We start from the raw sequence: 22,143 nt of genomic DNA, 5'->3' as shown, positions 1-22,143 counted from the left end.
ACCGTGCCTGTCGGTAACCGTGCCTGTCGGTAACCGTGCCTGGCTGTAACCGTGCCTGTCGGTAACCGTGCCTGTCGGTAACCGTGCCTGGCTGTAACCGTGCCTGTCGGTAACCGTGCCTGGCGGTAACCGTGCCTGGCGGTAACCGTGCCTGTCGGTAACCGTGCCTGGCTGTAACCGTGCCTGGCGGTAACCGCCCGCTCCTCGCCGCCGCTTGTACCTGCGCCCTGCCAGCCCTGTCAGCGAGGGCGCGCGCCGCCGCCGCCCGCTCCCCCGAGAGCCGCGCGCCGGGGCCTGTGGGGCTGTGGCGCGCTTGGGGCGGCAGCGCCTCCCCTGCTGCCTCACTGCGCTCAGGCTGCTCCCGCGTCGCCTGAAAAGAAGGGAGAGAGAAATTTAATGCCTTTAATTCCAGGCTATACTATGAATTCTGCAGACTAGGCCATCTAGAGCCCATCCGAAATCAGAAACCGTGTGGCACTTGTATGACTGAGCGGAGGAATAGGTGCAGGGCAGCACTTGCCCTTCTTTTACCTCCTGACTGGCCCCAACCTAGTGGCTCACAGTAAGATGGACAAAGTCCTGCCAGCAGAGAGGTGAACCCAACGAACAACAGTGTGCTTCTTCATGCTGTCCCCAGAACAGATGTCTTCACATAAACTCAAGCTTGGCATCTCGAGGAAGGTGTAAAATCGAATGGTTTTAATTCCGGGCTCCAACCTGTGTCCTCTCCATGTGGAGAGCATCAGCTGGTGTTGGAGCTGTGCTGAGCCTGAGGAGAGGTCAGTCATTAATTCCAGCAGCAGTTAGTGTCACGGAGGAGGACTAGTTTATGCAGAACAGATTTAATTAGGTGCAGGTTTCTCTTTACCATTTCATCAATTAGGGCGAGCACACAGTGCTTTATAGAAAGATCAGTAGGGTGGGGTTTTAATTACTTAGAGAACATCATTTCCATTATTTATCCCTGGTCAGTCAGGTGGTCTGTGTTTATAAAAGAGACTTGGGTGCTATAGGGCAGCTGCTGGTGCAGTGAGGCTGGTTAACAACTCCTGGGGTAAGAGATGCTGCTCACAGAAGTGCTCTGCAATTTTGTCGAGAGGTGTAGATAAATGCTTCCTAGAAGTAATCAGTTTCTTTAGTTTCATACTGCATAAAGAGTTTCTAACTTTAAAGACCCTTTTCATGAATGGGAAAATATGAAATCAATTCCATTTATCTGAATGAATCTTTCAGCAAGCTCCAGGTATAGTGCTGGGGGCACTGCAGGCAAAATGTAGCAAATGCAGCAGCATAAAAAATGATTAAAACATGACGAGCAAGGTTATAGAGATAAAAAAAGGAGAGGGAAAGAGCTGGAAAAGTTAAAACAAGAAATCTTTGTGATACTAAAGGGTTTGTCTATTTTTCATGTTTACTTCTGTGTTCATAATTCTTTGGTCTATCATCAATCACTGTCAATTTGAAAAAGTGCTATACTTAGGGTCATTTATCCAGGGCTATTGGAGGCTAAAATTATGCAGTTTCAGTCAAATATACATGAATAAAGACTGTCATTTCTGATTAATGATATGTGACTTCAGTGTCTTACAGAACCATCTTGCCATCCAAGCCTTACAAAAAGGTTATTATGTAAGGCCCTTTCCATAATATATCTACTTTTCCTCTAAGAAAACTGCAGAAGCCATTTTGCTCACATTAACATCAGTGCTGATATCCCTTATTATGCTGGTGGTAATTGCTGCACAGATTTTGAGACTGCCAGAAGAAGTAAATTTTTGTGGTATTTGACATTACGTTGCTGAGGCTAGTTACCAAGCTTGTGCTTTTGGTGATCTTTCACAGTTTGCACTGCAAGAAAAAAAGGAGAAAAAGGAAAAGTATCCCTATAACACACTAATCTTATGAAATGCATTCTAAAAATTGCCACGCATGGCATTTCATCATTAATTGCTGGTTTTTCATGATTCACCATTTCCCTTATCTCCCTGGGCATAATGCAGCCATTAGATACATTTGTCTGAGAAAAGAGAACGAGGGAGAGGTTAGAAACTTCAGGGAAATGTCACAAAATGAGAAAGAGGGAGAGCAGGCAAAAGAGGAGAGAGGTGTCCATGCCAGGGGCTGCAAGAACTTCCCACAGCCTGTTTGTGCTATATTAGTGCTCACAGGGAGGATCTTGTGGCTGCCTCTGAAGCAGCACCGGGAGGTGCAGACCACGGAGTGCCATATGTTCAGTTACAGCAGCTACTTCTCACTCTGGTAAGCGGACTGCATATAGCAACCATCACCCAGGCTGTCTCCTTTGAAAGCTGGTTTCCTCACTCCAGGACAGATCTTCCCACTCACAGGAAAGCTGTGCTTTGAGGGGAGAGAGGGAGCTTTGCTGCTGTTTTGGCGCTCATTCTTTGTGGCAGGGACAGTTTATAGTCTTGTCAGAGACCTTGGAATCTCTGTGGCCCCACAGTGCAGGGAAAACTCTTGTGCTGCTGCATCACCCACCATGAGGGCCCTGTTCTTCAGCTCTTCCTGTTACCAAAGTGGTTAAAGCCCTCCAGATTCCTATTCCTACAGCAGAAGTGATTGTAGTTAGGCTGCACCTGCATTTATTAGCCATTGTAACATTTGTTCTTGACACTATTGCTGGTTACAAGAGCTGCTCCACCAAAATTTAGAGGGCTTTTCTGAACTCTGGTTCTCACAGAGAAATGTGGATTATGTACTTTTTTTTTGCCTTTCTCGAATGCCATTAGCAAGATACATTTCTTCACTTGGGCAGCCTTAAAACTGAGGAAAGTGTGATGAAGGACAGGGATATCAGAGCAACTGAGGTGCCTGCTGAGAGCCCAATTGCCCATATAGCTGAGCAGGCAAGAATGGAACTCCTACTCTGGATTGTCCTTTAAAATAATCAGTTGCTCTCCCTGGTCCTTAGAGGTACAAGTCCGCTGAGTAAATATTCCTGCCAAACACCCTTCTCTGACCTTTCTTTTCTCTATACACTCTACACATATGACTTGAAATCAGTAAATGAAATGATCCCATCCCAAGTGCTGTTTATTTGGGCATGAAGTCTTCCATAGGAAATCCCAGCAAAGCTGCAAGGTGAGCTTTGCTGGGAGGAGGCAGCTCAATGGTCCATTGATACTGATGCACCTCTCACAGGTCTGAGTCTCCACATCCTCACTGCTGGCTAACTGTGCTAAAATCTGTGGTACAGCTCTTTGTGCCTCGGTAGCAAAACCAGACGTGGCATAATCCAGTAGAAAGGCCTAACAGCCACGTGAATCGATATTTATCATATCATGTCAGAACAGAGCTATTGGTACAGACTCTGCCCTTGAAACTCTCTAGTTTTACTACTTATTGCCATTTTTACTATTTTGTAAAACTGGAATTTGTAATTCACATGAATTCCATGTGATGAAAGAGAGGACTTGCAATAGGAAGGAATTGGAAAACTATCACATAGAAAATTTTGTTTAGCAAAATGAAAATTATTTCTTGAGGACATTTAATTTTTTACATTTTACACTTCTACCTTTCGATTTTCTTTGTTCACATTATTTTAACTTTACTGGGAATGTGTTTTCACCCAAATGGAAACACAGTTTTCAAAGAAAGTGTTGACACTTAATGCACCTTGGGTACTCTGTTTTCAGCCCCACTGCTGCTAAATATGCTACAAGCAAAATTCTACCCTTCATGAAGTGAGTGACTCCTGATCCCCGGAAAAAAAAAAAAAAAAAAAGCCATGTTTGAAGCAGTAAGCAGCTTTGAGGTGAGATGAGCTTGAACCCCACAGCATCTCCAGGAGGCTGGTAGGTAATATCTTAGTTAAGCTCTTGTTTCCTGATTCTTTTTTTTTAAGCCTTTCATTTTTCTTCCTGCAATGTCTGAGAAGTTGCTTGAGTGCCATAGTTAACTTCTCCCTCTCAATCCAATTGAAGGTTCAAATATTATCCCAAATTTTGAACATTATCAAATAGCCTAGGGCTAAAGGAAACTTCCCAAAAAATGAACCACCGTTTGCCTGGAAGTGAAAGATTGTTTTCTCCATTTCTTTTATATTTGTTACTCACAGTACTGTTAGTAGAGAAAGGCCTGTGCATTTAGCTGTGTTACTTACCTAGTGTTTAGTAGGTAAGACCTGGTGAATGAGCCGTTTCAATAATTTCTCATCTACTGAGGAAGTGGTGAGTTATGGGAACACATTTGTGCAGGTCCTAAATGGCTGCAGAGCATTGTGTCTTGAAGAGTTTTTCTGCTAGGACATAGCAGTAGCACTGGGGACAGACATGCATTTTGAGAGATCTGCGATGTAGTAACTGCCTTGAGACTTCTGGAAGCTGTCACCACTGAAATTTATGGCTGTGTTTCTTGTGAATTAACTGACCTCATCTACATATAATCAAAATTTGTTAATATGCATGTGCATTATTGTCTGTGAAATGTGTGTACACGAACGCACACAAACATAATGTCTACAATATACTTCAGCATTCATTTACTAGCAGTTTTAATGGATAAATTTACCTACTGCAAATAAAGGTAGTGCTCAAGTCATGAAGGTATTGCTAGGAAAATAAATTATATGAAGGAGGAGAAGATAAGAACAAGATGATGAGACAAAGGAAGAAGATTTTGAGCGATCAGTACATAAGAGCATGAGTAGTGAGGAATGTGCAAAACCTCCTATTTGCATTGCACACTGCAACCAACATTGTCCTATTTTATGCTATTTTTTCTCTGCAAATCAAGCTCTCTCCAGAATGATGGCATGATATAGTTGAGTCAACTCTCATCCATTATGTTTAAAGACCACAACACAGGGCATCTGTACTATAGGACTGTACATATTTCTTGTGGTTCTGATACTATTAAAGCTACTTAGGTGTCATGACGTGTTTATTTATGAGATCATCAAAGCCACTTAATAACTTTCTCTTGGCTACTTGTTTACATCTGTGTAATACAAAGCCAGATTGTGCAGCCCACAGCCACATCGGTGAGCATTTACTCATACAAGTTGTGCCACTAACATAAGGGTTTCACAATCTGGCCCATAATGTATCAAAATACACAAGGCCAAGATCTTATCACTTACAGTCATGTAAATCTGGCTTTAACTCATTTAAGTTCCAAGTTAGGTACCTAGATATAAATCAGTGAGATTTCCTTGGCTTTGGTATTTGATTCAGTGGAGCTACTCTGATTTATGCTGAGAAGATCAGGCCCATTAGATTTGCAATTTAGAAATGCATTTGCTCCACTGCATGTATAAGCATTAAGATAGCTGAAATTAACATCACCACAAAAAAGATTCTTTTCAAGGCTGGTTATTTAAAATATCTCTTTGCACAATATAAACAAAGAGAATTATGTCAGAGTTAGAAGCAAGAAGGTTTAAGAGTCGCATATGTCTTAACCTTTACACTGGCTATGAGTACATCAGTTCCTACAAGATGAACTGCATTATAAAGTAAATAGATCTGCTTTAAAGAAAGGTCAGGACACATGTTCTGCTAAAATCTAATTTCAGTCTATTGCCCTATAACCTACTGCTCTCTGGAATACAACAGATATAATAGTAAAGAGCCTGCATTTAATTATCTGTGATATAAAGCCTCCTTACCCTCCTGAGAATATTCACAAGAATAATAGAAGGTATTCTCAAAATACTGTGTTTCCTGCCATAGTGAATGCACACTGGTTTAACTCTCTTTCCTGCTTTTTGGAAATAGTATTCTACCTCCTCTTCTACCTTTAACCAATGTTACTTTGTTTTTGTGTCCTGAAAGACTAGATTGTTTACAGATTCAAGCAAACTGTGTAGCATACCCTTAGGTAGTGGTAGGTTCCTGTGAGCATATTAAGAGCAAACTTTGCTCCTCATCCTTTTGTATTAACTGCTTGCTGCTGCCTGTTTTTAAAACGAATTACATTGGGATTTTACAGCTTAATAACATTAATTTGGCCTGATACAAAACAGGACTTCAAAGTGAAGGGTACTTGCCACAATCTCAGTGTTAGTCTGGTAGAGAATTGCCTAAAGATAATGTGCAGACTTAAATAAAAGAATAATTAAGATGGGCTTAGTCATGTTATAACTGATGTACCTTGCAGTCCTAAATCAACATGTCATTTAGAAAAGAGATAGATGGTAAGTTAGCTTTTAATGGTGATCAGTCAAGCACCTGCCTGAAATATTTAAACAATTTTCAAGAAACAAAAGAGAAAAACACCTGTCTGGGGCTTATATTTAAATGGGGAGACTTTTGTCTCATGTTTGACACTGCATATATCATTGCAAACGGGCATATACAAACTATATTCTGAACTGGCATCAACCAGCTTAATTACTGAATAAATAAGAGGAACTCCACCAAACTACAACAGCTGAAGACTTAACCTGAACCAGCCACATCAATCCATTTCACCTGGGTCCCAGGAAGGAGTGTCTTGGAGGATGCTTTGAAAGCAAGTGATCCCTAAGAATTAGCATTTTAGCAGAGTTTAAGAGGTTTCTCATTTGATTTTTTTTTTGCAGGTAGGTTAGGATTGTTTGCCTATAGTTTGATTCCAGAGAATGACTGAGCTGACTGCATTCACTTTTTCCTTCCATCACTATCTCCACTATCTTAAAGTGATGGTTCAATATGTAGGTGAATTAAAGCTTTATATATTCTAAACTAATGCTTCTCTGGAGTCTCCATAGAAGACAGTGCTAGTCATTTAAGGTAGTCTATTACAATTTGGAACTCATCACTCCCATTAAAGACATCCCTGTGAAAAAGAATAATATGATGGAAAAGGAAAGGAAAAAAAGAGGAAGGAAGGAAGGAAATGAAATAGGATAGCTCCTCAAGCTGGCCCATGAAAGAGAATAACCTGAATTCCTACATCTTGGAGCATCTTGGGAATTGGATTGGAAATGCCTATGAAATAGCTATGCCAAAAAAAGGTAATATTCTTTTTTCTTATGAAGTCTCTTTTGTTGTTGTTGTTATTGGAACATGGTGCTTTGGTGGAGTTTTAAGAAGCACATTGCTTTTGGCATCATTGTGTAGTTAATGTTGCATCTGGGAAGGTTCTCTCTGCTGCGTGTCCTGCAGTAGCTGAAGCATATAGAAGGTCTTGTAAGAATCAGGTGATTAAATATTTTGCTATAAGCTCTGGCAGGCACTGCATGGTGATAAGCTCAATAGCAGCCTTTGAATCTTTCAAGGAAAAGAAAATAATTAATCGTGAAAAGGTAAATACTTCTGTCAACAGCTTCTTATTGATTTTCTGGCCATGTATCTTCCAAAGACCTTCACACCTGGTGAAAAGCCACAGTACAAGTTACTGGGCCACTGGTAACTGCAGATTCCTTTTTCTGTTCCTGTGTCTTGCTCAGGGTTCGCCACAGGTCCTGCATTCAATCTGGGGTTGCTCTAGTGTAGCTTCTCTGTGGAGAAGGGCTGGGAGTGGCCTGCCTTCTGGGCATGTTCTTTTCTTGTTTGGTAAGTCCATAGAACGGTTGCAGTCTGATGCAGTTTTAGAAGTATAGAAGACATTAGGGGATATGACTCTGCTGGTGAAGGTGGGTTAGTCATACACAAAGGAGAACAATAAATTCCACCTAGAAGCAAGAAAAATGCTTCTAATTCTCCTTTAGGGACCATCTGTATAACTAACTTTGCTATTCCAGTGCAGTGAGACCTAGCAGTCTCTGCAGAGTCTCCTGGTTTTACTGTTTCAAGTTTTCTTAGAAACCTTAATATTTCCACCCAAGAGAGTTCCTTCTGCGGCATTGAAATACAGATCCCTAGGACCTCTCTTCCATTTCTTGAAAAATTAATGGTAATTACCAAGAATGATTAGCAGGTTCAGTGCCTATTAGTCTTCTTAAAATTCTGAAACAAATGTTTTTTCTTCCACTGTAACTGATCATTTTAATTTTCCTTCTTTGTCTGTAATAAAAATTGACATTAAAGGATGCTTGAGGCAGTGTAATGAGAAAATGAAATTAGTTTTTCAGTTGGCTGGTCAAAAGCATTTTATACATGATAATAAACAGTTTATTTTACTCTTTTGCTTATGACATAATAAATGATAAAAACATTTTCTTGAAATAGATATTGCCCATTATGCTACAGAGGGCTCAAGCTGGAATTTTTCCCATTCATGGGAAAACTGCCATCTTGATCTGCTTTTCTGAACCTTTTTGTATTGTACACAACTGTAGATCTCCACACTGAGCATCACCAATAATTTAGAGCTTTTTTTTCTTCCTTTTCAAAGACCTTTCTGAGAAATACAGTGCTTATTACATTCTGTAATTTAGGATTAAATCTGTCAAGGCATTTCTGAAGAGTGTTCTGATAGTTTTATATAATATCCTTAAACCCAGGCAAACTCTGCATTGAAACCAAATGGTGCTGTTTCACTTGTGAACTGCTGAGACACAGAATAAGCCCAAACAGGAGCACCATGCAGCCAAGCAATCCTACTGCACTGGATGAGCCCAGTTCTTACTGTGTCTTTAAACTTGGAGAGAGGGTAAATTGATGGTTTGCATAAACTCTTGATTGTCAAACTATCCACTGAATTCTGAGGCCCTGTTGAGATTGTTTGCAGATGAGAGGGAAAAGAAGTTTCAGATAGCTGCTCAGTGGAAGTCTGTGACCATTGCTGTATGTCCCTTTTCAGTTACCTACCCCTGTTGTCATCTTTCACTTGAACTGTAAAAACCTTTTCTTCACAGAAACTCTTTGTGACGTGAATGTATCAGACTCCTTGAGTTGTTTAGATTGATTACAGTGGCTTCAAAGCAAGAAATCAAAATAGGCTAGTGGTGAGATGAACACATAACATATTGATAAATATAGTTACATACATGAAATGGGCAAGAAAAAGAGAAAAGCTGAGTTTCTTGCATATGATTCTTACTGTTCTTGACAGCTCGAACTCCCACATGCTTGAATAGTTCAATACTGGATTAGTGTGATGCCTGCCTGGCGGATCTTGTAGGGCATAGACTCAGCAAGAGACACATCATTCAGGATTTTTAGGGACAGCTTGTAAACTACCCCGCGCTACTGACAATCCCACTCTAATCAAAGTCAAGCTTGAGGATGAATAGAGGGAAAAGAAACATACTTATTTATGTCCCTATAATCTGTGCTCTAAATCTACATTTAGTTAATTTGTGTAGAATAGTGACAATAAAAGATTTGTAAAGTAATATGAACTGCATCAAACAAGCTAGAACAATCTTAATTATGAAAGCAGTCAGGAAAACCAGAATGGAGAGGTAAGGACTGAACTGAAATCCAGATTATTTATTTATTTCAACTGAAGCTAAAGCAAAACTGCCACTATATTTAATAAAGCCAGAGGGTTGCCTATTAGTGTCAGGGCCTGATTCTTTAATTATTTTTTTCTGTGCCTTGAGAAAAGAAAAATTCTCAGTACATTCACAATTTGTTTGTAAATGACAAGCAATTTTGTTGAATTATACCCTTTTGGTGGAAAAAAAACAAACCATAAATCCATCATTGAAACCTATTGGTGTCTTAACTGAACCAGTAATATTAATATTCCTCTTAACATCTTAATCGCACCACTTTGATCTGCTAAGGTAGTTTTCACTAGAATAACCAAGATTTAAGAGAAAAGAACCTGTTTGCATGTTCCTACATTTTCATGTTGACATTAAAAGCAGTGTTCCTGAAAGTGAAGACTGTATTTTTGGTAGGACTAGCCTATGGTAAGACATGCTGAGTGAAAGTCTTTAAATGTGGCTATGAACAAGTGTTAGAAATGGGCATCTGGCACTATGGTGCTCATGAATCTAAGAAACAGACCTTAGTCTTCCATCTCTCAAGAGGTTGTTCAGTGCTCTTCACTCTAACCATTACATGTGATTTCTTTCCTCTGTGCCAATGTCTTTGGCAAACTTTGAGACTACTGCTGATCTCCCATCAGTGTTTGTTCTCCCTCTTTCTTTCCTTTCTGTTAAAAAACATTGCAAGTTTGCTTAATTTTTCTTCTTGGAGTAGAATTCAAACACAGCTCAGGTGCTATTTCTCAACAGAATAATATAAATATACTTAAGCAACAAAAATTATTAACAAGGAAAACAGTAACCTATCACATCTTTAATGCCCTTTAATTTGTTGGTATAAACTCAGAGTACTTGGAGGGGTTATTGAATAAAGTTTGGTGGTTTCTGCTCATAATTATAACACTTGTTCAGAAATATTAGCTGTAGGTATTTCACAACTTCTACAAAGCAGCTTACTTGCTATCCAGGGAACATGTGTCACTCTTCATATATGTGCATGTGAGGAAGCCCCAAGAACATGAAAAGAAGTGTGACCCTTACATGCAAGGTCTATTTGCTTTGCTGAAAAATGGATATTCCAGTTTTCAGTGCATCCCTTTAGAGACGGGACTCTGCAGAGTCTGAATACAGCCATGCTTTCCATGCTCTAAATCCAAATCCAAAAAGCTTGCCTTAGCCCCAGCACAGACCTAGAAATGGTGGAGGAATGTAGGAGTATGAAACTCTGAATCAAGATAATGCAGTAGGACTGATTACCTAACTTGCACCCTGAAATTTACTGCATCAAGGTACAAACAAATTATCTTCTTTCATTCCAGATATATTTCCTAAGCATGATCTAATTTGGGAGGTGATGAATGCTCCCTCTTAAATTTCTCAAGATTACATAATCATCCAGGAATTCCCTTCAGATAATCAGAAAACAGTTTACCAAAGCTGAATATTCTGGCAGCAATAGCAAACTTGAACCCACATATAGCTATAACTAAAATAGGGATTGTTCCACAGATATTCCAGGTAGGCTTTTTTCTCCAGTGGTGAAAACTAGGGGAATTCCAAATTAGTGAAGGTTGGAGTTTTTTTCTGAGCAAAAATGCAACTGTTTCCCAACTTAAAAATGAACAAATTGATATACTAGCTAAAGTAACAGCTACCTGTGCTTAGCATTTCATAAAGAAATTTCACTGTGGAGATATTATGCACAGCATATTTTTTTTTTTTTAATGTAAGTGTTTGTCATAAGTTAGATGACAAATTGAGTTAGGAATTTCACCTGGCTGCCCCTTCATGGAGTGTGCAGAGGAGGTCACGGTATCTTCCACATATCTCTGACTTACAGTAATTTTGCAGGAAGCCCAAGGACAAGCAGACTGACCTCCCTTTTATTTTAAAACTCAATTATAGAAAATAGAAATGTGAAAGGGAAAAAGGAAAACTTTTTTTTTTTTTTTGAGAGGGAGCAACCACTTTTTAGCACTTGGTGTTGCTTTTTTCTTTCCAGCTCAGCTCCCACTCATGTGCAGTGTCCATATGGATGAGCTTTATGAGTATACATGCCCTTCTAACATATCAAAATATTTACCTTGTGCGTTTCAGTACAACATCATTAATTTTACTAACCTCCCATTCTCACTAAGTGCCAGCTGTCTTAGGGTTTCCAAGGCACTCAGATCTGATAAGTGAGCTCTTGTGTTAGCACTGTGACGGTCAAAGGTCCATGTCAGGTCAGGACCTATGCTCTCTGGAAGAGATAAACTGATTTAAAACTACCAGAGGAAACCAATAAAGGGAAAAATGGAATTTATAAAGCTTATGAAATGTCATGAGACGTGTTGCAGCTTTTCGGACAAATGCTAAATGCAGTTAACCCGCAGGAAAAAGGAGAAGATCAAAAGATCACCTGCTGCTAGAAAAAGGCCTGGTGCTAGGAATGAGTGGGGCATAATGGGATCTTTTTCAGCTGTATCAGCAATGATGCTTCATTTTCCTTGTAAGAGAATGGAAAGGTCTAATTAGGAGCTTTTCTTCCCCCCACCCCCCCCCCCCACCCATTCAGGTCGTGAGCCTTATTTAGCACAATAAAAAATCCAGAGAAACAAACTCATCATATTTAGAGTTCACAGTATCACAGTTCTTAGGGTTTTATTTTGTTAAGTGGATAAATCACATAACTATTAAATATGCAAGATAGAAACCACAGCCAATTAAATAGTAGCTAAGATGCTGTGTCAGACCTGATTAAATTGGTGTGTTATTAAGATTATATACACAACATCCACTGAACAGCATTGTGGATATGTGCTGTGAAATTGAAAAAGAAGTTTGCAGGAGTCTTTGCCACCCAGATGTGGCTCCCATGCATTGGACTAAAACTCCTCAGACTATCTGGTCTGAGCAAGTCTTGCAAGCCATCACATCTACCTACAAAGGCAGTCTGTATCTTCTCATATTTAGTTCAATCAGCTGCCACTAAGGGCAAGAGCAGGAAACCCAGGCAGACGGTGTTGAGTTACAGTTGTCTCCCTTTCCTCAGATGAAGGTTGTATCCCAGGGGAGACTCACACTGAATTACTTGAGGCAGGGAAAATACAACGACCTTTGAAATTGGTGCTTGCCACATTTCAGAGCAGGATTTAGCCCTGGGACATTCAGGGTTCATGGGCACCACTTTGTCTCTTCTCTCTTTTCCCAGATGGGAAGCAGTCATTCAAGTTCAAATGTAACGCTAAAAGTCTTTAATCAATTCCTACAATTAAAATTGGCTGGAAAGATTCATGTTGGAAATAAGTGTTTTTCTCAACTGTCAAATTTGGTGCAATATTAAACATGGAACAGCAGAATTAGTATTATTTCTTCTGAAATAATTTTCCTAAGGTTTCTTAACGTGAGCAAGTGAAGGTATCAGGAGAAAGCTAGTTAAAAAAATGTAGCTAAACTGAGGATCCATCTAGAACCAAATCAGTAATAAATCTGTTGCATACATTGTAATAGTAAATGCCTATCACCTTTTCCTGCTTCATATTTTAAGACATCTGTTAACACCAGCAGGAAAAGTCACAATGCTGTGTAGTAAATCATTCTTCACAGGCTTTGCATCTACCTGAAAAAAAATGATCAAAATATGATCATTCCTTTTCCTTGTTTTTTTCCTAAGAAATTTTTTTATTAGTAGGAGACTGATTCTGCAAAATCTAAACTAAGTAAATTCTACAGTAAATGCTTGAGTTTGGAATTGCAACTAGACTCAGTGAAATCAATACTTACTCAGTCTTTGAGCATTTCCTGAGATGTGTTTTAAGATGTTTTTTATAAACTTTGCAGAATTTGGTTTTGCATGAATACAGAAGATTTTGATCTTTTGCTCTTTAGTAAGATATTTGCACAGGAATAAAATTGCTGGGAAATACAGCCCAAGAAGTGCATACCTCACCACTTGTAAAGCAGATACAAGAGTCTCACAGTTGCAGCAACTCCCCAGGTACACCACGCATGGATGGCTTTTGTTTTCTGCTCTGCCAGCCTTGCCAGCATATACAAAGTAAAATTACATTATCTTGGCACTTCTTCTTTTAATTTCTGCATGGCTAGATTGCTTTTCTCCTCAATTTTTCTTAACAAGTGCTGGAATGGTGCAGAGTTTTCCTAATATTTGCCAGGAGATGTTTCTTGCCTATCAAGAAAATTGGGCAAAAGCCTGATTAGACAAGTGTGCACATTGGCCATCTTGCTCTGCTCTTGCAGTGCTGACTCCTTTGTCAGGGATAATAACATCAGGGAGGTGACCTTGCGAGGTAAACCATACATTTATTTAGTCTCTAAGCTCTGCTAGCATGTTGGTTGAAGTACAATCTTTGAGATGCAATTACCCTGAGAGTTAATGCTAATTGGTTTATTGAATTTAATTGGATATCATTAAGAATACTGTCTTCTTATGCAGGAACTGAGACAATATTCTTCTATAGGAAGGGTAACAATCCTTACTTTTTGATTAGTATATAACCTTAATTTTACATCATAATTTCACAACAAACTTTGGATTAATGAGGTCCACCACTGAGGATATTTTATTTTTAGTTCTGATGACTACTTCCAATCTTTTCCAAAGCTTTGGATGAAGAACTTGGTAAAACATTTGATGATATCCCTGAGGTTAATTACAATCTCAGCTATGGCAAGAGACATGCTGTAAATGATTTGAAGAACAATAAAACTATAGAGGTCAAAAGAGCTGATAAAGGAGGTTTCAGTCATCATAATGAATAATGAGTTGGAATAATTAGACAGTTTTACTGAAGATTATCAGAAATTAACATGTGCTCTCACTAAAGAGTTTCAACTGCTCTAAGATAGGATTACTGATAAGGTATTGGAAAAGGGGGCATTTTTTTTTTGTAATTGTTAGCATGGCAGCTAGATATGCTATATATTATTTAAGCTCCCAGAAGTTTAGGTGGTCCTGTATAAAGAAGGAAGTATAATTTTGGCTTTGGAAAGCAAAAAAATGACAACATTTGTAATGAAGATACTTATTAAAACATGATCCCTTTTTTCCCCCTCTCTTTTGATCACAGTAAAAAAAAAAGAAGTTAATTTCTAAATCAACAGGAAAGTCTTGAACATGTGATTAGTTAGCTGTATTATGGTTGGAGAACTGAAATTTTGGGGAACTGTCCACAAAGTCCAACTGATTTGTGCCATTTAGAAAGATTACAAAAAATAACCCATATTTTGTTCCACCACTCTAATATTAAGAAAGAAGGAGTAATCTTCTTTCTCTTTATTTCATTTATTCTTTCTCTTTATTTAATGTCAGATGTGATAGGTCTTGACCAGAGTCCAAAAACCTACTATTTTGCCAATAATGTGCACCTAGTTGCAAAAAGGACAGCAGTAGCTTCTCTTTGAATGTTGGTTAAATCCCAACACAGTTAATGACAATTCCAAGTCATCTTCAGTAGTTTTGCAAGTAAAATTCTGTGGCATTTGGTCCACATGTGGTAACTTGTAGAAAAAGTGATATCTTGTGCTTCCCAGTTACATAGTATATGTGAAGCTGTAGCAACAAGGGCAACAAGGCTGGTGAGGGAGATGGAGCACAAGCCCTGTGAGGAGTGGCTGAGGGAGCTGGGGTTGTTCAGCCTGGAGAAGAGAAGGCTCAGGGGAGGCCTTATTGCTCTCTACAACTAACTGAGAGGCGATTGTAGCCAGGTGGGGGTGGGTCTCTTCTCCCAGGCAACCAGTGACAGAACAAGAGGACACTGCACAAGGGCAGTTTTAGGCTGGATATTAGAAGAAATTCTTCACAGAAAGAGTGATTGACCAACGGAATAGGCTGGCTGGGGAGGTAGTGGCATCACCATCCCTAGAGGTGCTGAAAAGGAGGCTAGATCAGGCACTTAGTGCCATGGTTTAGTTAATTAGAAGGGTTAAGTGATGGGTTGGACTCGATGATCCTAGAGGTCTCTTCCAAAATGGTTAATTCTGTGATAATAAAGATAAGGATCACAGAGTGTATATACTTTATATACTTAATTTAAGCCTTCTTAGTATTAAAAAGCTATTCATATTTCATTCCACTCCAAGGCCTGTTTAGGTGGTTCCCTTTAGTGTCTTTGACTCATGGTAACTAAGGCAACTCTGGCATTGGAAGGAGGAATACAGTAAAAATATTGATGCTATTTACTTAAAGGCTTTTTTAAAAGCATAGTTTAATATTAAAGATGCTTAATGTATTTTCTTTATAAAATTTAGTTTATAAAACTATATCAAGTATGATAAATTCTTACACTTTTTTTCTTTTAAATACTTAAACCAGAAATAACATTAAACAAACTTTCTCCCAGATATGTAGGACAAGATGATTCCATATAGGTATCAGCCAACATTTAATAGCAAAATTTAACTTCACCAGGTCTACATAAGCCTCTATCTTAAGACAAATGCCAGTAGAACTGACCTCTATCAGGTCATCAGGATTAGAGACAGACAAAGCCCATGCTGTACAAACTGCTGTGTGAGGCTGCCCTTCATTTCAACCAGATTTTCCCAGGTGGGCCCTGTAGAGTTGCTACTGAAGTCAGCTGAGTCTTATTTGGACTTTAGCTAAGTTTGGCTGCTGGGAAGTTATAAAGAGATTCATTGTAAAGCAGCAGCAAGAATTTCACTGTTAAGCTCGTTTTCCTATTTTCTATCTGGAAGTTGGAAGGATTTGAAACTCATCCAGGGATTTGAAACTTCAGCAGTTTCTCCTTCTCTGATATAGTTCAACCAGGCAAAGAAAATTTTCAGGCTGCATTATGACCTTAATTCCTCCATATAGCCCATTATCTGCTCATTATTGAGCTATAAGAAACATGGAGTCCTTCAAGGACTTTTTTCACCCCAAATCACTTTAAGAACGAATGCCAGCAATACTGAATCAAGGGCATATTGTCAAATAGAATCATTTCAGGGTAAGTAGAGCTTTCTTTGAGTTATGGCTGGTGTGCCAGATAGATGGGTGTAACATTAAAAAGCGAAAAGAAGGCTGCAGTTTATATCCAAAAGTGAGCTTAGGATTGTTCCTATCAGTCTTTGAACCCGGGTTTTTTTAAATATGTATATTAGAGCAAAACTAGCTGCAACAGCATTGTACAATTTCCTGGGTAGTGTATAGTATGATAAATTAGATTACATAAGTTGCTATGTTTGAGCAGCAGCAGCAAAGAAGTTACATAAATAAACTGAAGTTAATTAAAATGGTAGCAAATATAAATAATCCAAGGTTAGTGAACATTGTTTCATTTTAAATTAATAAATATGCAAAGGTAATGTTTATAATTAAAGCTATAATTTATCTTCATGCTCTGCTTGTTTAATAACAGTGGTAACATAATGTTACATGCAGAAATGTAGTAATATATTTGTTTAGCACTGACATTATAAACAAATGTCTCAGTCTATTTATTCTAAGTTATGATACAGATTCTTTTCACATGCATCTGATGGCCTTTAAACCATTTAAAATGAACTACATTAATGTAATCTAATCTTGATACTGAACATAACATTTCAGTTTGAATTATCCAGAATCCATGATCCATTTTATTACTCACAAAGCACTTTATACATTTATGATAATGGCAAACCTTGCTCTGTTATTTAAATCTCATTTCAGATGGGACTTTTAAAAAATGGTATTATTTTTTAAAACATTTTTGGTAGTAAAATACAAATAAAGAAAAGTCAATGCTCAGTAAGCCCTTTAACAAAGCAAACAATTCAGCTTTTTATGGCATTAGCAAATAATAAAGAAAAGATCTGACATTTACACTTGATGAAATTTTATGCTATAACAGAGATGAAGAAAATGGAATGAAAATCACACATGATAAAACCTGTCCATGAAATTCAGATGAGTCTTAAAAATAACCACTGCAAAATATTCTGAGACCTTTCTTATTTTATTGAAGTCTGTATTATATTAGTGGAAAAAAAATCTGTCCCTAGAAGTCAGTTCTTCAACACATGCAAATACTCTGGCTGGAGTTATTCTGGTAAAATAATAATGAGGGACTTCAGGGGATTTGTTCTTCTAAGGAGCAGGCAAGGTAACTTGGTATAGAAATACTGAGGCAGAGGTATGTAGGAATTAGAATTGATTTGGTGTAGTAGTTGCAAGCATTAATTTTCGTTTTCCTGAAAACTTCCAGTAAATGTTCTCAGAATTTGCATTTAATCAACCTGATTTTGAAGTCAAAGTAGTGTATATGTATAATTGCTCTAGGTTTTTAACTCATGCACCCATGGCTGTGTTTTCCTGTGTTAGGATATTCCATTTGATGCTAGGAGCACTTAATATACACAATTTACTGCAACAAAATTTGCCTGTAGTTAATTCACCCTTTTCCATAGATGAGATCACTCATGCACATACAGCATGCACAAGACCTAAACCTGAGGTGAGCAGCTACTAGCACCTTCCTTTAAAATTAACTGATGAAGTACTAGCCTTTTTTTGATTTGACTTCAAAAGCACAATTCGGGTGGGATTTCTTCCTCTATTTTGTTAGCAACATGATGTCATAAAACTGCAGAATCAGGTACCCAGTGCCCTGGATATTAAAGAAAGATGCCTGCTGCAGCTCAGTATAGCTCAGTATCATGAATTGGAGTTTATCTGATTGACTCACTGTTCTAAAATAACACTAAAAGACAATAAAGCATATCCAGTGTCTGAATATTAATGATTAAATTAAAAGAACTTTCTGAATTTTATGAGCCTTCTTTACTTCTGTTATGTCACCTAATCAAGCCCTGCAGTAATGGTACATGGATATAGCATTGTTAATAAATTGCCATTTTAAGAGACCATTTTCAGAATTAAGTCATTCACTCCTGTGGGAAAGTTTATCTTTTGAAAATTTCACCTTCGATGTCATGCCAAGCAGAACTTACTCCTTAATAGAAATGATGCATGAGTATTTCTCTGCATATTAGCAAGGGATTTCAGTAGAGACATACAAGACTAAAATAGAGCTGATGTTAGGGGAGGGGGTGGTAAAATCCTTATCACAAAGCTAAATTTACTCTAAAACTGTTTCCTTATTGTATAAAAATAATGAATATGCAAAAAATCAACTGAAGTACAGAATGTTCAGAATTTCACCAAGCTGCACATGGGTTATAGGCAGGTAAATATTGGTGATCTTTTCAAAAAATACTGTACAGGAAAGTAATGGAGGCAGTGACTGTGTTATTTGCATCGTGGCTCTCATTGAGATTTTGGTGTCTTTATCCTGTGGCCTTCTCAATGTATGCAGACAGTTTTTGGCCCAGAAGGGACCCGTTAGATTTAAACACAGAGGTGCATTAGGAGGCAGGAGTTGTTGGCTGTTTATCTTCAGTTCTGAGACTGGCTCCTTCAGTTGTGTTAGACTACTTATAGCTGGCCAGAGGCATTTTTTTCTTGTTGTTGTTTACTGTAAGTGTAAAGTTGGTAATAGGTTATTTAATTATCTTTGAGGAGATTGAATAGTATTATTTAACTAATTGCCATTAAACATCTTTAAAATAAAGTCTACACTTTGGCTTTTAATTGTCATTGTTAGGACAGAGCAATAGAATTTTTAGACTGCTGCTTTTTTAGATATTTCCTTATGACAAAAGGAAGGACTTGTAAAAAAGTTACTTACAATATTGTATTTAAGGGAAAAAAAAAGAACTTTTTTTTTTTTTTACAAGAAGTTAAACAGCAGGTTCCAGCTGTATCATTCTCTTTAAACGATCTTTTTGTAATAGGAGACAAAACAAGAAAGGTACCCTTAGAAGTGGCATCACACTATTTTCATGTTGATTGCAGTAAGTGCTGAAAGTAGAGTGCATTCTGAGTAAAATCAATGTTGGTGAAGAGGGGGGAAAAAGGCAGAACAAAGACTTTTGGATTTATCCTTTCAGTATCTTCCTAGGAACAAAGCCATGTGTAGCAAGGGCAGGAGCAGAGGGCAGGAGGAAGAAGGTGGACAATGGAAAGGCTATCACAGGGTGAAAGGAATAACACCACAGGAGGAGCATCAGGAGGGAACATCTTCATTAATTTTATCATGTATTCACTTTCCTATATCATTTTGTGCATTCATTCAACCATTTTGTGATACCTTGCAGATTTACAGTAAGTATCTCCTTTCAGGACAGCAAAAAAGAGATCAGCCTGAACTGTAAAACGAACAAACAAGCAAAACCCAACCAACAGAAAAACAATCGACCAAAATGCCCAACACTTGCCCAATCCCCCCCATCTGAAAACAAAGGGAAGAAAGGAAAGCGGGGTACAAAGCTATTATGACTGGTACTGCCTGCTAGCACCTGAAGCTGATAGGCACAAAACTCAGATACAATATAATCAAATTGCTCCAATACTCTTGCACTGGAGAAATCTTTTTCCCTTTCTTCAGAAGACGCTTTCCTGAGAATAATTATTAAGGCAGGCCTAGGGAGCTGTGTTCATTTCAGAGCTTTCATTTTTAGAAAGACTGTTTAATATTTATATAAAGCTCATGTTAAGTTTATGCACCTGTCAAAATACTAAATTATATGATAGTGATTGCAAAATGAGCTATTTATCAGACAGATGTCTCTACCAAACCTGGAGCAGATAGATAGGAAGGGGTAGATCCCTCCTGCTGCAGGGTAACAGTGCTTTATTTGTGACAACCTGCCAGGGAGGGGATGTATTTAACCCTGGTGGCTCTGAGAGCTGTGCGAGGTGAATGAGCTCTGCAGAAGGATGCCCTTTCCACCACAGGAGATGTAACACTAATAACTTTCTCTTGAATAAAGTCTTGTGAAGTGCAAGTAACTATTCTGATGTATAGCTCACCTTCAGGTTTCCTGCAATGTCCTGTTTCTTTGTTTTGATATTGGTGGCTTCTTTCTCCAGCTGTGGCTGTAGGAGTGAAAGAATAATGTGAGGGTACATTTTAACGGGAAGACAAATGTTCTTACAAAGTAATTGTACAATCAGCAGCACTGTAGAATAATGCTCAGAGATGTTAAAGCCTGACCTTTGCCATCTGCAAATTGTAACTGTTGTTTACTGTGAGGAATAAGTCAGGGTATTGGGAGCTCAAGTGAAGGGAAAGAGCTCAAGTGAAAAGTTTTAACAGGAGAGGATGGAGAGATGACAAGTTGAGAAACAGAGTGTTACTGATATCACAATTTATGGCAAGCTTAAGCATTTTAACATAAGTTTTTTTCAGATATCTCTGGATGGGTTTTTGCAGGATATCCATTGCCCTGGAGCCACCTAGGCTGCTTGTCCCTCTGGAATGTGGTGTCAAGAGATATACAATGCAGTGTCCCATTTTCATCTTTCATGACCAATTGCTGTGCATCAGAACCCCCTGGATATACATTAAAAAAAAAAAAAATGTTGGTGCTGGATCTTAGATGTTTGGATCTGGCATCTAGGAAACTCCTAACCTAGGAAACTGCTTCTAAAAGAAGCAAGGCTTCTTTTACAGTACCTTAAACAAAAATTCAGTGTTTCTGTGTCCAAACCAATCCTGTGCTGCTCTGAAAAACAAAAATCAACCCCAAACAAACCCAAACCACCAGAAATATTTATTTATGAAGAATAAGCTACATGGGCTTCACTCTGATTTGGAGAGAAATTAATTGACAATATAACTAAGAGTCTCTAATCCCTGGTCTAATAAACTCCACCAATCTGAATGGGTGTATATCGCGGTTGTTTTTCACGGCACAGCATTTCTTGCATGATCCACAGAGTAAACTTTCTCATACCAGGAGAACAAGAAAAGAGTGAAGGCAAAATAACTGAATTCCTCCCTCAAATGCAAATCTGTACCGGTTTCCTACTAAGCTCCCTTGAATGTCTGTCAGAAACTAAGAAGAAAACCAGCAACCACTATCTAGCTGGCAAATCACTGCCCGCATAATCCAAAAAGCATGGAAAAAAACTGATAAATGTATGCTTGGAAGCATACAGTTTTTTAAATAAGTCCTTCAATTCAAAGGACATTAGGGAGTTTTGCACAAATTATTGAAATATATTAGCATAATTGAGAAAAATATACTGTATGTCACTCGTGTGTACTGCATATCAGAGCTTATTCCAGTTACTTAATGCATATATTAGATACACTGGAGAGAGAAATAGTTTTTTACTCAGTTTGCATTTTTTTTGACTCTATGTGAAGGATTATAAATTATCATGCTACTGTTATACCTATGCAAAAATACAATGCAGTAGATGTCTAATTAATACCTGAAGTGAAAATGAGTTATAACTCCTCTTGATACTTCTTATGATTTGCTGCATTATAAATAATGGTGATTTATTATTGTTTCGCCTAGTGCTCTGCTAGTGATGGATCACAATAGTAGATCATCATAATTCTGAAATCAGAACAGAGCTGTTTTTTCTTCCATATAATTAAATTTTAACTCCACTACTGAAGTTGTTGAGTATCACAATCCATCTACTCAATGTTATGTTTTATTACAACAAAGATATGTTAATGTATTTGGTAGCTGACATATGTTTATTAGACTTCTGTATTAACCTGTCCAATGTACCTTTTGATAGTTTCATTACACTTTCAACATGACCCACATGGTAAATCCCAAGGAAAAGATGATCAAGGACCAGAATTGCAAAGAGACTTCGCATTCCCAGTGTGCATTGCCTGCAAAGTGACACTGTTGTACCACTACTGCAGAATTCCAGATCCTTGTGGTCTTAATGCCACACTATTCAGTGGTTCAACAAGAGCCTTCTTCCATGTATTTGGTGTGCCTGCCAGTGCTTTCTA

The 22,143-nt window shown here is 38.2% G+C and overlaps 1 long non-coding RNA gene across 1 annotated transcript in view; it reads left to right on the top strand.

The window, feature by feature from the left end:
* The first annotated feature begins 3,776 nt into the window (after positions 1-3,776).
* Positions 3,777-22,143, top strand: part of LOC135184226 (uncharacterized) — a 272,033-nt gene continuing 253,666 nt past the window's right edge. Inside the window, exon 1 of the long non-coding RNA XR_010305923.1 lies at positions 3,777-3,818. This is a non-coding gene — a long non-coding RNA (uncharacterized LOC135184226). The remainder of the gene's footprint in view (positions 3,819-22,143) is intronic.

The sequence above is a fragment of the Pogoniulus pusillus genome, chromosome 20 (genome assembly GCF_015220805.1).
Source record: "Pogoniulus pusillus isolate bPogPus1 chromosome 20, bPogPus1.pri, whole genome shotgun sequence".
NCBI classification, from domain to species: Eukaryota; Metazoa; Chordata; class Aves; order Piciformes; family Lybiidae; genus Pogoniulus; species Pogoniulus pusillus.
The sequence above is the reverse complement of the archived record's forward strand: the minus strand, read 5'-3'. Positions and strand labels throughout refer to the sequence as shown.